This window comes from Aethalodelphis obliquidens, unplaced genomic scaffold (genome assembly GCF_003676395.1).
Source record: "Aethalodelphis obliquidens isolate GAN/ISIS:26980383/991018 unplaced genomic scaffold, ASM367639v1 scaffold81, whole genome shotgun sequence".
In the NCBI taxonomy this organism is placed as follows: domain Eukaryota; kingdom Metazoa; phylum Chordata; class Mammalia; order Artiodactyla; family Delphinidae; genus Aethalodelphis; species Aethalodelphis obliquidens.
Genome location: NW_020838025.1, coordinates 3,201,981 through 3,216,098, shown reverse-complemented (window position 1 = coordinate 3,216,098; position 14,118 = coordinate 3,201,981).

The window sequence follows — 14,118 nt, the reverse complement described above, 5'->3', positions numbered from 1 at the left end:
AATCTGAAATTTCTTTCCCATCGTTTAAAGAAATTTCAGATTGGGGCAGGGAATTGAATCTATTATATTATTATTTCTATAATATTACTTTTATTATTTCAGTTTGGTTTTTTATTTTTAGGCAGAAGTACTCATGAGTTTGCTTAAGTAGGATTAGATTGTATTTAAAGTTGTCCTTTCAACACTTCACAAAGTGGAGATCCAAGCATTGAACCGAGCCAGGCATTCCGGGTACCAGGATGGTAAGGAATTCTGGCCGGAAAAAGAAATGGAGGCAGGAAATGATACAGACATAAGCACCAAGTAGTCATAATTTTATCACCGTCCAACTAGTTTCCTTGCAGTTGATTAAGGTAGGAATTAATCAGTAACTTGCCCAATATAAGGTTAACATTAGAAGTAAAATAACTGCAACAAGTTCAAGTTTTCCTGACTCTCCTGTTTACAGGTACTCCAGTCTCCTGTCAGGCTAGGCAAGGGATTACTTACTGCAGCGATATTTCTAGAGTCAGAGTGCTAGGATTAAAAACTCCATTCTGCCTGTTGCTATGCAGGTCACTTTGAGTAAGTTAGTTAATTGCTCTAAGTATTTGTTTCCTCACCTATAAAATATGGGTACTGTTTTAAATTTGTACTTTTTTTTTGAAATTGAAATGAAATAGTATATATAAAGTTCCAGTAAGTGAATGGCATTAATGTCATAAAATCAGTGAATCATCAGCCTTCAAGAGCTGATTGGATATGTGGGGATAAGGAAGAAAAATCAATCGTATCTTCCATCCTTTTTGATTGGATAACTAGATTGGACAACTAGATGAACCATTCATGAAGATAGGGATACAAAGAAGATGAGTATGGTGTGGATATAGATTAGGAAGGATGTGGAGAAGAGAAAGATGATTCTAGTTTTAGCCATGTTATGATTAAGATGCCTGTTTATAAGAGGTGCTTTTCACCGCTTACTCTATCCATATCCCTTTCTAAAGAAAACTACATTCAACATGTACCACTTGACCCCATGCCTTGCCTATTCCTTACTCATGACGCATAGACCCAGCTGAAGAAGGTGAACTTAGAAAGTTAGAATTGGGAATGAGGTCATTAGGTTAAGGAAGTTCTGCTGAAGGAATATGCAGCCTTAGTGGCTAAGATGACCATTTGAAGCCATACAGAAAGAGAAGATGATGGGGTAAATAATGAGAGATAAAAGATGATAGTGATGATAGATAGATAGATGATAGATAGACAGACATATGGACAGATATAGGTAAATAGAGAGAAGAGCAGATAGACAGATTAGCTTCCATTCATTAATTGCTGACTTCTAAATTTCCAGGTTCTTAATGAGGCCTAACTGTACTTATGTTTGTATTCTTATTTGTGAATAAGAATACGTAAAATAAGCCTTTTTGTGAATAAGAATACTTAAAATAAGCCTACTTAAAATAAGCCTCCTTTGCAACCAGATATGCACTGACTAGGATACTGTGGGTGAAACCATATACCTAGTTAGTGTTTTCTGTTTTCTGTAATCCCCAAAGGACTCTAAAACAGTCATTAAACTACGGACATGGTCAATAAAAAATCACAGACATCCTGTATTAGCAAGCTTAGCGTGATGATATTGCAGAAAAGTTCATATCACAGTCATGCACTATGAACTCAAATATATATGCTCCTCATTTCAGAGTTGGCCTGACATGAAGGGCCATGATTATTTCATGGGTTATGAAATTATATGTCATTTAATCTAATCCTCCTTCCAGAAACCAAGAAAATGCATCACTGAGCAGCCATTTTTGCTTCTCTGCTGCAAGCCCTTCTAACATAATGTCATATAAAATTTAATAAAGATATATATATAATATATCAAGGGATATAAAATGTAGTATACTAAGAAACCAAGAGTCACATAATAATTTTACATTTTTCAACATTCCATATTTAGTATTCCACATGTCAATTAGTCTTTGAGGAAAGGTGGAAGACGTGAAGCTTCCTATTAACAGTCCTGGGTTAGGACTCCGCGCTTCCACTGCAGGGGGGCACGGGTTTGATCCCATACCTCTGTGGTTCCTGGGTGGTAACTGATAGTTTCAAATACATTATTAAGTAAGTTTTTAAGGCAGGGGCTTTATTTTATTATCTATCTCTACCTCAGGACAAATGGCAGAGTACTTAGCCATAACAGGGATAATTTAAACATCATTAATTTATTTATTACCAAATATATATATGGAAAGTGGCACCTTTCTATTCATGGAAGGTTGTGGATAATATGCTGTAATTTATTACAGAAAAGTTAATTTGTTTTTTAAATCATACTTGCCAATCAAAATACAAGTATCCTACAATATACATCATTGGTTCACTGATTCAAACGAGCCACTCCATTACGTGCTATTCCATTCCATTACATGGAATTCAGATTCAAGAGGGTAATGGGAGCCCCAGAGTTCATGACCATGGAAAGAGAGTATCATTGAGTTGTGACTTATGGGAATTTAAAGATATAAGAGTTCAGGGAACCGGCTCTCATAGGTCATGAGGACATAGCAACTATGAAACACAAGAAAGTAAACTTTGTGGAAGAAAAAAATATAGAGAACATAAAAAGACAAGTAACTAAAAGATATTTGAAACAGTCATGCAAAATTTCAACTATTGACGAGTAATATTACTATGTGAATGCTAGTATTAAGAAAATAGATGTTCTGCCAGTAACAATAAAATGTTGCCCATTCAAAATTATAGTCCTCAATGGGTCTTTATCATGCATTTTCAAGAGCTGCAAGTTTTAGCCTGTAAATATCGTATCTCAGGGATTTTTAAATCTCAGAGGAAAATACAGGTCCAAAAAGAAACATTGTAATTAAGTCCATTCTGTTTCGTATAATTACCTCTAATCCAGAATTTGGAAAGCTCTATGCCCATGGGGCTCCTTTCTCAAGACTTGACCTCTAGTACATGGGAACTATGCAACAACATCTGTGCATGGATAAGTAGATATTGTTTTAGAGAAATATTAGTTAGCTATTTTGAAATATCTTGTTGACTTATTATCTGTATGCAAATTCTTCAGTTATACAACTAAATATGACCTAATGTCATTTTTGTAAGGGAAAAGGCCATTGAGAGGTGGAGTGGGAATGTGATTCATGTTCTTAACATCTGTCACCACAGGACCAGCCTGAACCATCTTGGGGGTAGGAAGAGTCATTCATTGGGATTAGAAAATTCCAAGCATTTATGCCCTTTACTTATCAAAGAATGTCTGCAACAGAGGACATAGGAAGGTGGAGTTGCTCTAGTCTAGGAACATTTTTGGAATTAAGCATGGACTTAATTTCTCCTTTCTAGACAAAGAGTACCAATTCCTCAACACAGAACACTCATATCTCTTGGCGCTGATAAGGTCCCCATCATTCTGACTCCTTGAGATTGTACCAGGTTAGGTTCCTAGATATACAGGGACAAAAAGGATTTTTATGGGACATTTCTTTCTCTCTTAGGTGGTCAATTTTTTAAGAACAGCAGTGTAACATCCTTTTTCTAGTTTATTTTGGTCAGTCCTACATGGAAGTTATAAAGCATTTATTGCCAAAGTTAAGACAGCTCATTTTATATTTCATTTCTTTCTCTTTATGAAACTTGCACAGTCTGAAATGAGATATATTAAACTGGCAGAAATTTAAGAACACAACCATATAAATGATAGTCAATACAATAAGCACTATCAAGAGAATATTTTATTTGCTATTGTGATTGCATCTAACAGCAATGTGTAACTTTAAACTAAACTAAGACAGGTGCAAATCTAGATGTACAAAATTCTCCCTCTGAGGATTATGCAGCAATTATTTATTTGATGACATGAATAACAGGCTTAAATTTCATGATTCAAACAAGCTCCACAATTTCAAGTCATTTATCATTTCAAGTCATTTATCTCCTTAAAGACAATAATAATACATTTGAAACAGAATCATTATTAGTTCAAACTTAATGATCCTAATCATGTTTTTTTATTGTACAAATATTTTATTATTCTATATTTAACTGATAAGTGCCTGAAGAAAATGAGGAATACAATAAATCGGCACCCAACATTTATTTCCTATAGCTTTTCTCTCCCTTCAGGCCTACACAACCAGTTTAAGTCTTTTCATATTAAGAAATTTAAAAATGAATTGATTGTAGTCGGGAGTGAGAGGAAGGCTGTCTTCTTATTTAATGAGCTGAATGGGGTAAACACCATGATTTCCTTCTCTCTCAAAAGTGAAGCCATGAGAAAAATAGAACTACCGTATGACCCAGCAATCCCACTACTGGGCATATACCCTGAGAAAACCATAATTCAAAAAGTGTCATGTACCACAATGTTCACGGCAGCCCTATTTACAATAGCCAGGACATGGAAGCAACCTAAGTGTCCATCGACAGATGAATGGATAAAGAAGATGTGGCACGTATATACAATGGAATATTACTCAGCCATAAAAAGAAATGAAACTGAGTTATTTGTAGTGAGGTGGATGGACCTAGAGTCTGTCATACAGAGTGAAGCAAGTCAGAAAGAGAAAAATAATTACCGTATGCCAACACATATATATGGAATCTAAAAAAACAAAAAAAAGCTTCAGAAGAACCTAGGGGCTGAACAGGAATAAAGACGCAGATGTAGAGAATGGACTTGAGGACACGGGGAGGGGGAAGGGTAAGCTGGACGAAGTGAGAGAGTGGCATGGACATATAGACACTACCAAATGTAAAATAGATAGCTAGTGGGGAGCAGCCGCATAGCACAGGGAGATCAGCTCACTGCTTTGTGTCCACCTAGAGAAGTGGGATAGGGAGGGTGGGAGGGAGATGCAAGAGGGAGGGGATATGGGGATATATGTATACGTATAGCTGATTTACTTTGTTATACAGCAGAAACTAACACAACAATGTAAAGCAATTATACTCCAACAAAGATGTTAAAAAAAAAAAAAGTGAAGCCATGAAGAAAGATTGGGAGTGCTGAGCTGGCATACTAGAGGGAAGAGAAAGAAGCAGAGTTCAGATCTCTGAATCCTTAGGGTGATTCTTCTTGATCTCCACAGCCTAATCACACAAGCCCACCTGCCCACCTGCTGCATTCAAACAGGAGAGATTCGTTATCCTTTGCCGGAGGGTGGATACCTGCAAGAAAGGGAGGATTCCCACACACTTTTGGAACATACCATGTAGTGCTTTATATCACTACTATTTGTTTGTAACTTCCTGCGGGGAGAAAACCTGCATGTGCTCAGCAAAAGAACTAAGGGATTTTCAAGCAGTCATTTCTGTAAATATTTGTTTCCATGAAATATTTCCATGAAATATTTATTTCATGACTCCAAGGAGAAAATGAGGCAAAGGTGAGGGAGAAAATGTCACGGTGTTGTTTTCATTTTTGTTTCAAATTAGGTACTCTAATGAAAAAAAGGCAGGGGACTCCTTTTACTCACTCTTGTGTTCCCTAATACACCTAGCATGGGTTCTGCCAAAGGGCAGTGTTAAGACACACACTGGTGGGAAAAGTAATCTTGGACTGTAGATGTGTGTGTGTATGTGTGTGTGTATAAAATATATATACTGATATATAATTAAAAATTATTTCTATAGCAAATGTATATATACTTGCCATATACATATTTGCTATACAATTTGCCATATACATTTATTAAATATATATATTTAATATATATACACTTATTCAATATACGTATGTAAGTGACAGTAATGATGACAAATACAAGGGTTTATGGAGTGGTGTGTTCGTAAATGTTTAACAACCATCTCTCCGTGAAAAGTAAGAGTTGGGGGGAAGATGGTGCTGATTTAAAGGATTTGCCGATTTCCAGGGTGTAAATATTCTCACTATGGCAAAGTTCAAACTATTTCCTTGACCTCAACTAGCTTGAAAAACTCCTGAAAATTTAACGATAGCTTCTTATGAGCTGGTATGAGTGAGATCCAGCACACCATTGGCTATATATGTATGCACTTGCTTATACACGTAAGTAGGTAGAAAATAAGGTATCTGCTTATGTGAAAATGTTTTCTGAGTATCAGAGGAAATTGCTTCTTTGTTTCACATTACTCTAGACATGACTATTCTAAATAGCCAGTGGCTTTCTGTGACCTGTGTCACAATATAATACATCAGATTATAATTGTATCAACAACGAGCAGTTTATCAGTGTTCTTTAGAAGTTGGATACAACTTGCTGGGCAAAGTTAATCTTCAGACAACAATGCATAAATTACTTTTATTTATTTATTTTTTAAATTTATCACCTTAACCATTTTCAAAATTAATTAATTAATTAAGGCCACACTCTGTGGCATGTGGGATCTTACTTCCCTGACCAGGGATGGAACCCGAGTTCCCTGCATTGGAAGCGTGGAGTCTTAACCACTGGACCACCAGGGAAGTCCCCATAAATTATTTTTAAAAATTTAACTGGCGTACATTTACAGCATGCATACATATTTGGTTCTGAAAATCCTGTGATACATGGACAATGAAAGAAATTTAATGTCATTTCAGTCTATGAAAGAAATTATTGTTTTACTGACACAAGAAGTTTTGCTACTTAAACTACAACTATTATTCTCATTTTTTCTTAGCATTATCTTCAAAAACTCACCTTCGAATTCTATTTTTTCTTCAAATGACTTTTGTCAAGGATATACTTTGTAATTAAACATAAAAAAAACCCCTCAGTTTAATATACTTGAACATTCTCATCTCCAGAATAATTCTCTGATTATACTTGGTACATCTTTGAAACTTTTAAAAGTACTTTCTAGACAGACTTAAAACACAATGTGGGGACAAAGATAATGTCAAGCTAAAAATTAATCTAAGCATTGAAGCTCCTCCCAGTAATTTCGCTCATTTCTAATATCACTTACCTTCCTGCTAATCTTTGAGCAAAAACAAGGCAATACTATTTTATTTCTAATTTTGAAGGAGCCACTACACATAACTAGGATATGGAAATATAAGAACATATGCATTAACAGTGTGATTTATTTCTCTTATTTTAAAGAAACAATTATTAACTTATAATGTTTGATTTAAATTCCTGTGTTGGGAGACCCCTGCTTCTGGGAAGATGAAACAGATATAGTTTTTCCTATTCTTTCTGTTAAGTGCAACTAAAAACATGAGAAGATCCTGAAAGTGGGAGAGAAGGCAGACCAGCCAAGACTTTTGTACCCAAGGAATGACACAGTGGTGATGTCCCTTGGTTGTTTTTTTTGTTAATTTGTTGTTATTTGCTTCAGGTAGACCAGACTTGGAGCTAAAGAAGCACAACCTAGAAATGGCAACAGGCATAGACAGAAAAAAAAAGAAAAAAGAGCCACAATAAAAGCCCGTTCTCTCTAGCCCAAGGGACAGTCTAGCAAGATACAAACCTTTTAAAACCACTCTAATTGAATCAAACACCAGAGCAGAAAAAACTAGACCACTCCCACCATACCAGAAAAGGCTGAGTGAGGATCCCAGACTCCCACACTTTCCAGTAAAGGCACCTCAAACTCTCCTGTAGGGAGCCAGAACTCTCATCCCCACGGGACAGTATCAAGGCACTTCCCCTACCCCTAATGCTTGCTGGGATGGGGTCAGAGTAGGCCCAGTGGGCAGTATTCTTATTACTTGCTTCAGTGTCCTGACTGAGCTGGAATATCTTTTATTGATTCACATTAACCTTCTCTCTTCACACATACTATTTTCCTGCTGCCTCTTTCATGCCACACAATTAAATCTTTGTTCTTTTCCCTTTACTGCTCAGTTTAATAGTAGCTGTTACATTACTGACTTTCTGCCTAGAAAGTATAATTTTATTATTTTTTAATTTACCTAAAATTAAAAATAATAAAATTTTATCTGTAAATTTAGAACTTTGTCTAGCAGAATACCTATAAATAAACTTTAAAAATTATGACCTGCAAATATTTCTAATTTTGTAAAGATAGAGTATGCAAACTAAAATTAACAAAAACATCAATTCTGGCAAAATCTTCCCATCTGTGTATACTAAACATTTATAAGGTTGATAGAGGCAGAAGACTGTCTTAATTAAAATAAATATGCAACAGACCTAATTAAGAGAAAGGTAAGACAGATTTCTTGAATTTTGTTAATTTTTACCATCAGCAGTGAATTTATTGCTTGCTATTAGTGAAGTACTTGGTCTTCTCATTAATTCTTGTTCTTTGACCTAGACGTGCATGTATCTGTGTTTCCAAACATTCCCCAAGTCAGTACCACTCTTTGATGTCTTGAATTCTAAGAGGATTTTCTCCCCATTTCTATGATTTATTTTCTTCTTCATTCTCTTCTTGAGTTCACAAAGCATGGTACTATGGGATAGAATTTTTTTTGGCATCCCCCCCCCCCCACAGATTTTCTAAGAGGCTGGGTTTTCATTTCTCTAGGGAATAATATGTGGAAACTTGTTCTTGCCCTTTGTCCTGTATGCACAATTCTTCCTGCTATTTAAAAGGAGACTTGACTAGTAACCAAAGATGGAAAGGCCCTTTGCGTTAGTCACAAATCTACATATTACAAAAACAAATTGTGAAAATTTCAAGCACTACATGTTGGCTTCTACATCAGTCAGCATGCTAATACTCTGAATTAATTTAAGTTGAAATTGATACCCTATGAGTCTTGAATAAGATTATAAAGACCACACAAACCACTGAAACATTAATTCACTTACTATTTAGAAGCTCACATTTTGCAGACAGTATTTGAAGGAGTTTATAATAATTTCCAGATATAATAAAACCATTAAAACTAGAGTAAAAAGTCTAGCTAATATATAAACTACAGTCAAACTCACAACCAGGAATTTTCTAGGAGCCCAGGACAATGTGGAAATATGAAATGGCAGAAAAAAATTTTTTAAATTCTCAGTTGGTACCACATTTTAAGAAGACATTATCATATGATAGAATCAGATAATTATATTTAAATAAGAGCTACTATATTCAAGACAAGACACAGCAAGAGTGATATCTTTTTTTTTTTTTTTTTCTGCGGTACGCGGGCCTCTCACTGCTGTGGCCTCTCCCGTCACGGAGCACAGGCTCCGGACGCGCAGGCTCAGCGGCCATGGCTCACGGGCCCAGCCGCTCCGTGGCATGTGGGATCTTCCCAGACCGGGGCACGAACCCGTGTCCCCTGCATCGGCAGGCGGACTCTCAACCACTGCGCCACCAGGGAAGCCCAAGAGTGATATCTTTAATTGGTAGGGATGTCCTGGAGCACTCCATTAAGAAATATTCTGAGGTTAAGTTTGGGCACAGCAGAAACAACAGAGTGACTGATGTCTACCGTGGACTCAAGCATGGGGACAGGTAGCCCTTATTATTTGCCATTCATAACTCAGTCCACCAATTTGCTTCATTTTTTTGTGAAAATCAAGGCTCAGATAATGATGTAAATTTTTCAAGGTCACATATTAAATATTTAACTTTGCACGCCAACAAAAGAGGAGATTATGGAAAATCTAGATATTTAACAGAGTATTATAGAAATTCTATTGTTTAAGAATTCAAACAATAACAAGTATCATATTGAGGACTAGCTGAAGACAAAAAAGGAAAGCTTCATATGGGATGAGACTTTGTTGAAAATTTTAACCGGATTTGTGTGTAAAAAAAGTCACAATTTCCTTATACTTATTTATCCCTTATTTCCCATATGGCCCTGAACATAGTAGGTGATCAATACATGTTTGTTGAATTAATTATTGAAGTAATGAAATATTAGTGTATAAGTTATGAGGACAGAAAAAAAATTAGGTGAGAAGAGAAATAGCAGGTACTGTTTTGTGAAGAGCTTTTCTAATCTCTGCTAATTTTCCTCCTGTCACGATGCTTGGTATTTAACATTCAAGAATCTAGTGTCATTGGAAATATTTATATCATTTTCATATTCTAATCTCGGCTACAAATTACCATTTCACCGTTTCCAGTTCCTGATAGATATATGTGGAGGCCTTTAAAAGATGTTGAGTGAAGGAGAAAGAACGGCAGGATACAGGAAATGGGCCATTTTTATTCAAAACATTTGCTTGGACTTTGGGGATTAAGGTCCTATCAGTGGCAAAACAAATTGATGCAGCTGGTGCATTTCATTATGGTCACAGTGTACAGACACGCAGAATTTTGTTTAGAGTGAATGGTCTTTTGGCATAAGCTTTTGTGTTTTGCAGTCCTTTGGCAGGTGAGAAGTTTCTGGCCAGCTCACATTTGTCATATCCCTCCCCTGACCGTGGAGACATCATGGAGGGTCAAAGGGCTGGACCCTCTTTCTCAAGATTGTTGTTATTTTTCTTTCCTTCTTTTTTGTTAATTAAAATAAATAGTGTTAGGCGCCAGTCCAGGGATGGATCAAATAGTGGTTTTATCCTCTTCCAGCAGGAAACAGTGTGCATATATGGCTCTCAGGGAGGGTTCCCTAGTACTCTCTCCTCCCCAGCATGGAGCCTGGCATCTCCACTGTGCACAGAACATCCCTCATTGTTCCTGAAGTCAGCCTTCCAATCCATGTGCATCCCTCTTAACCACTCTGAGCCTTTTATCCTTGTGCTTAGGATGAGGGAGCTCTATGCAATGATTTCTAAGCATTTCTCCAGATCTGACAGCCTATGCTAGGAGTTTTGACCAGCGACAATTCTTTTAAATAATACACGTGATGTTGGGTTTTAAAGTTAGGTTGGGAATTTCCCTGGCAGTCCAGTGGTTAGGACTCGACACTTTCACTGCTGGGGCCAGGTTTGATCCCTGGTCGGGGAAGTAAGATCCTGTAAGCCACACGCCGTGGCCAAAAAAAAAAAATTTAGGTTAACATGAAAAAAAAAAAATGCTACTTATAGATATATAAATGATACATACAGGGTAGAAGGATATTTTAAAAGGCAATATTTGTAATGTAAAAGGTTTCTTAACCTTTTACATTATTTAATTGTAATTGTCAAAATTGCTATAATCTGAAAGTTTTTCATTTACTATGTTACAAATATTGACCTAATAGTGAAGTCAAATTTTATTAGTTTTGCAGTGTAATAAGCCAGCATAAAACACACTTTAAAATTAATAATTGCATCAGTGAGTATGTCGTAGAGACAAAGAAACTAATACAAGAGAATCATATCACTAAATGTTTTATTAGTGGAGACAGGTAATTTTAAAAATTTAATTCATAACACAATCAGAGCACTTAGCTCTCTTAATGAACATACTTCTCATACTCCAGGGAATTTTAAAAATCTCTCAATTCAATTACAAAATGCTCAGTGAGATTCAACCAGACTGATTTCTTGTTCTATATTCCAAGGGTAAATAATGTATTAGAACAAGCAAGAGGTGCAAGATGGGGAGTGGTTAATTAGCATCCAATTCAAAGTGCTTATAGGTACATCAAAACAATGAACTAGCTGTTTTTTGTTTTGTTTTGTTTTCATAAATAATGCAAAATTTTCCAAGAATCAAGCAAATTTGTACAAAATACAATAAATGTGACTGGAAAGACTGAGTAGTTGTATAGCCAATTAGATGAATAAATTATTTCAATATTTCAGGCAAGCTCTCCTTTTTTAATCAAAAAGGCTGTGCCTTGGTCAGTGATAGTTAAGAATGAAAATTGTCTCCAGAATTTTACATAAATGTTTGAATTTCATATCAGGAAAACAAGACAACATTATTTCTGTAGGGAGACACTGATGATTAATGCTTACCATATATCAAAAAAAAATTAACTGTTGGAATTTGAGTATAAACTGAAAAATAAAAAGTGAGTTTCTTGTGTTTCTAGACTATTACTAGTTCAAAACACTTAGAATCTTTTCAGCTATAGACAGATATTTTAACAAGTAACATTCAATTCAGCAGAAAACAATTCTTTTGAGTTATGCTCAGAAATAAACATAACACATTTTATTCAGTGGGATAAGAAACAAAGAAGCAGCAATGTTGTACAAAATCACATTATTCATGTGACTCTTACATGACAAGGATTTTTATATTAAGTAGAAACAAATTGCTTTGCCTCAGCTGGAATGCCCATCCTGGATGGACTACTTTCCATAGTAAAGTAAATTTGGTCAATAGAAGGTTTGTTTGAATTTTAGAATCTGGAAGAGTTTAGAGACAATCTACATATACCCTCTATTATGTTTTCTGTTTTTCTGTTCTCTTAATTTCTCTTTTCCTATCCAAACCCATTCTTTGACTGTTGTATACCTGAAACTGACACAACATTGTAAATCAACTATACTCCAATAAAAATTAAAACAGAACAACAACAACAACAAAAAACCCCATTGTATGAACAGAGAAATAGCCTTTGGTAAATCCACCTAGCACAGCAACACCAAAATAATATCTTCCTCAATAATCTTCTTGATTCATTTCAACCCCTTTGAGGTTGTAATGTTATTATTATTACCTATAAAGGTTTGGTAGAAAAATTGAATTGAATTAATTGTCCTCTTTCCCTGCTTGTGATTTCTTGATGATCAGTGTGACCCTTAGACAAGCTTGTTTTCCACTCAGATTTGTTCACACTGTTAAAAGAAATGTCTTATAAACATGACTAGGGCTATTGCTAGTAGAATCGTCCCATAAACACCTTACTTATTTTTTTTAATTTTTATTAATACATTTATTTATTTTTATTTTTGGCTGCACTGGATCTTATTTGCTGCCCGTGGACAGCGAGTGGGGGCTACTTTTCGTTGCGGTGCACGGGCTTCTCATTGCGGTGGCTTCTCTTGTTGAGCAGCACGGGCTCTAAGTACGCGGGCTCAGCAGTTGCGGCACGTGGGCTCCAGAGCTCAGCCCCAGTAGTTGTGGCGCATGGGCTTAGTTACTCCACGGCATGCGGGATTTTCCCAGACCAGGGCTCAAACCCATGTCCCCTGCATTGGCAGGCGGATTCTTAACCACTGCGCCACCAGGGAAGCCCAACACCTTATTTATTTTAAATGTGTCTAGTTGTCTGATTTCTTATGTAAAATGTCCTATTCTCTTTAGTTGTCAGATTTAAAAACTTAAATTTGATAACCAATAAATCTGAAAATTAGTAATTAAACTTAGTGTTAGTTTTAAACTTATTTTTATTAGGTTAAAACACATGAAATTGCCATATATAAAGTAAAAATTACCCAATGTCAGTCACTTTATGTTTTGACCTGATATTTTCTCCTTTACCATGAGAGGGACAGAATAAGAGTCAAAGGCTTGGGTTCAGGAATCAGACAAGCCTTCAAATTATAGTCCAGTCATTTACTAGCTGTGTGACTGTGGACAATTATTTAACCTTTATTTGGCCTCAGTCTCTTCATCAGAAAATTAGGAATATAATCATATGCACTGCATTAAATTCTTGTTTTTCTTTGAAGTTTTGAAATTTATTTTATTTATTTTTTATACAGCAGGTTTTTATTAGTTATCTATTTTATATATATTAGTGTATATATGTCAATCCCAATCACCCAATTCATCACACCACCACCACCCCTATCACTTTCCCCCCTTGATGTCCATGCATTAGTTCTCTATCGGTGTCTCTATTTCTGCCTTGCAAACCAGTTCATCTGTACCATTTTTCTGGGTTCCACATATATGTGTTAATAAACGATATTTGTTTTTCTCTTTCTGACATACTTGACCCTGTATAACAGTCTCTAGATGCATCCACGTCTCTACAAATGACCCAATTTCATTCCTTTTTATGGCTGAGTAATATTCCATTGTGTATATGTACCACATCGTCTTTATCCATTCATCTGTCGATGGGCATTTAGGTTGCTTCCATGTCCTGGCTATTGTAAATAGTGCTGCAATGAACATTGGGGTGCATGTGTCTTTTTGAATTATGGTTTTCTCTGGGTATATACCCAGTAGTGGGGTTGCTGGGTCATATGGTAATTCTATTTTTAGTTTTTTAAGGAACCTCCACACTGTTCTCCGTAGTGGCTGTATCAATTTACATTCCCACCAACAGTGCAAGAGGATTCCCTTTTCTCCACACCCTCTCCAGCATTTGTTTGTAGATTTTCTGATGAT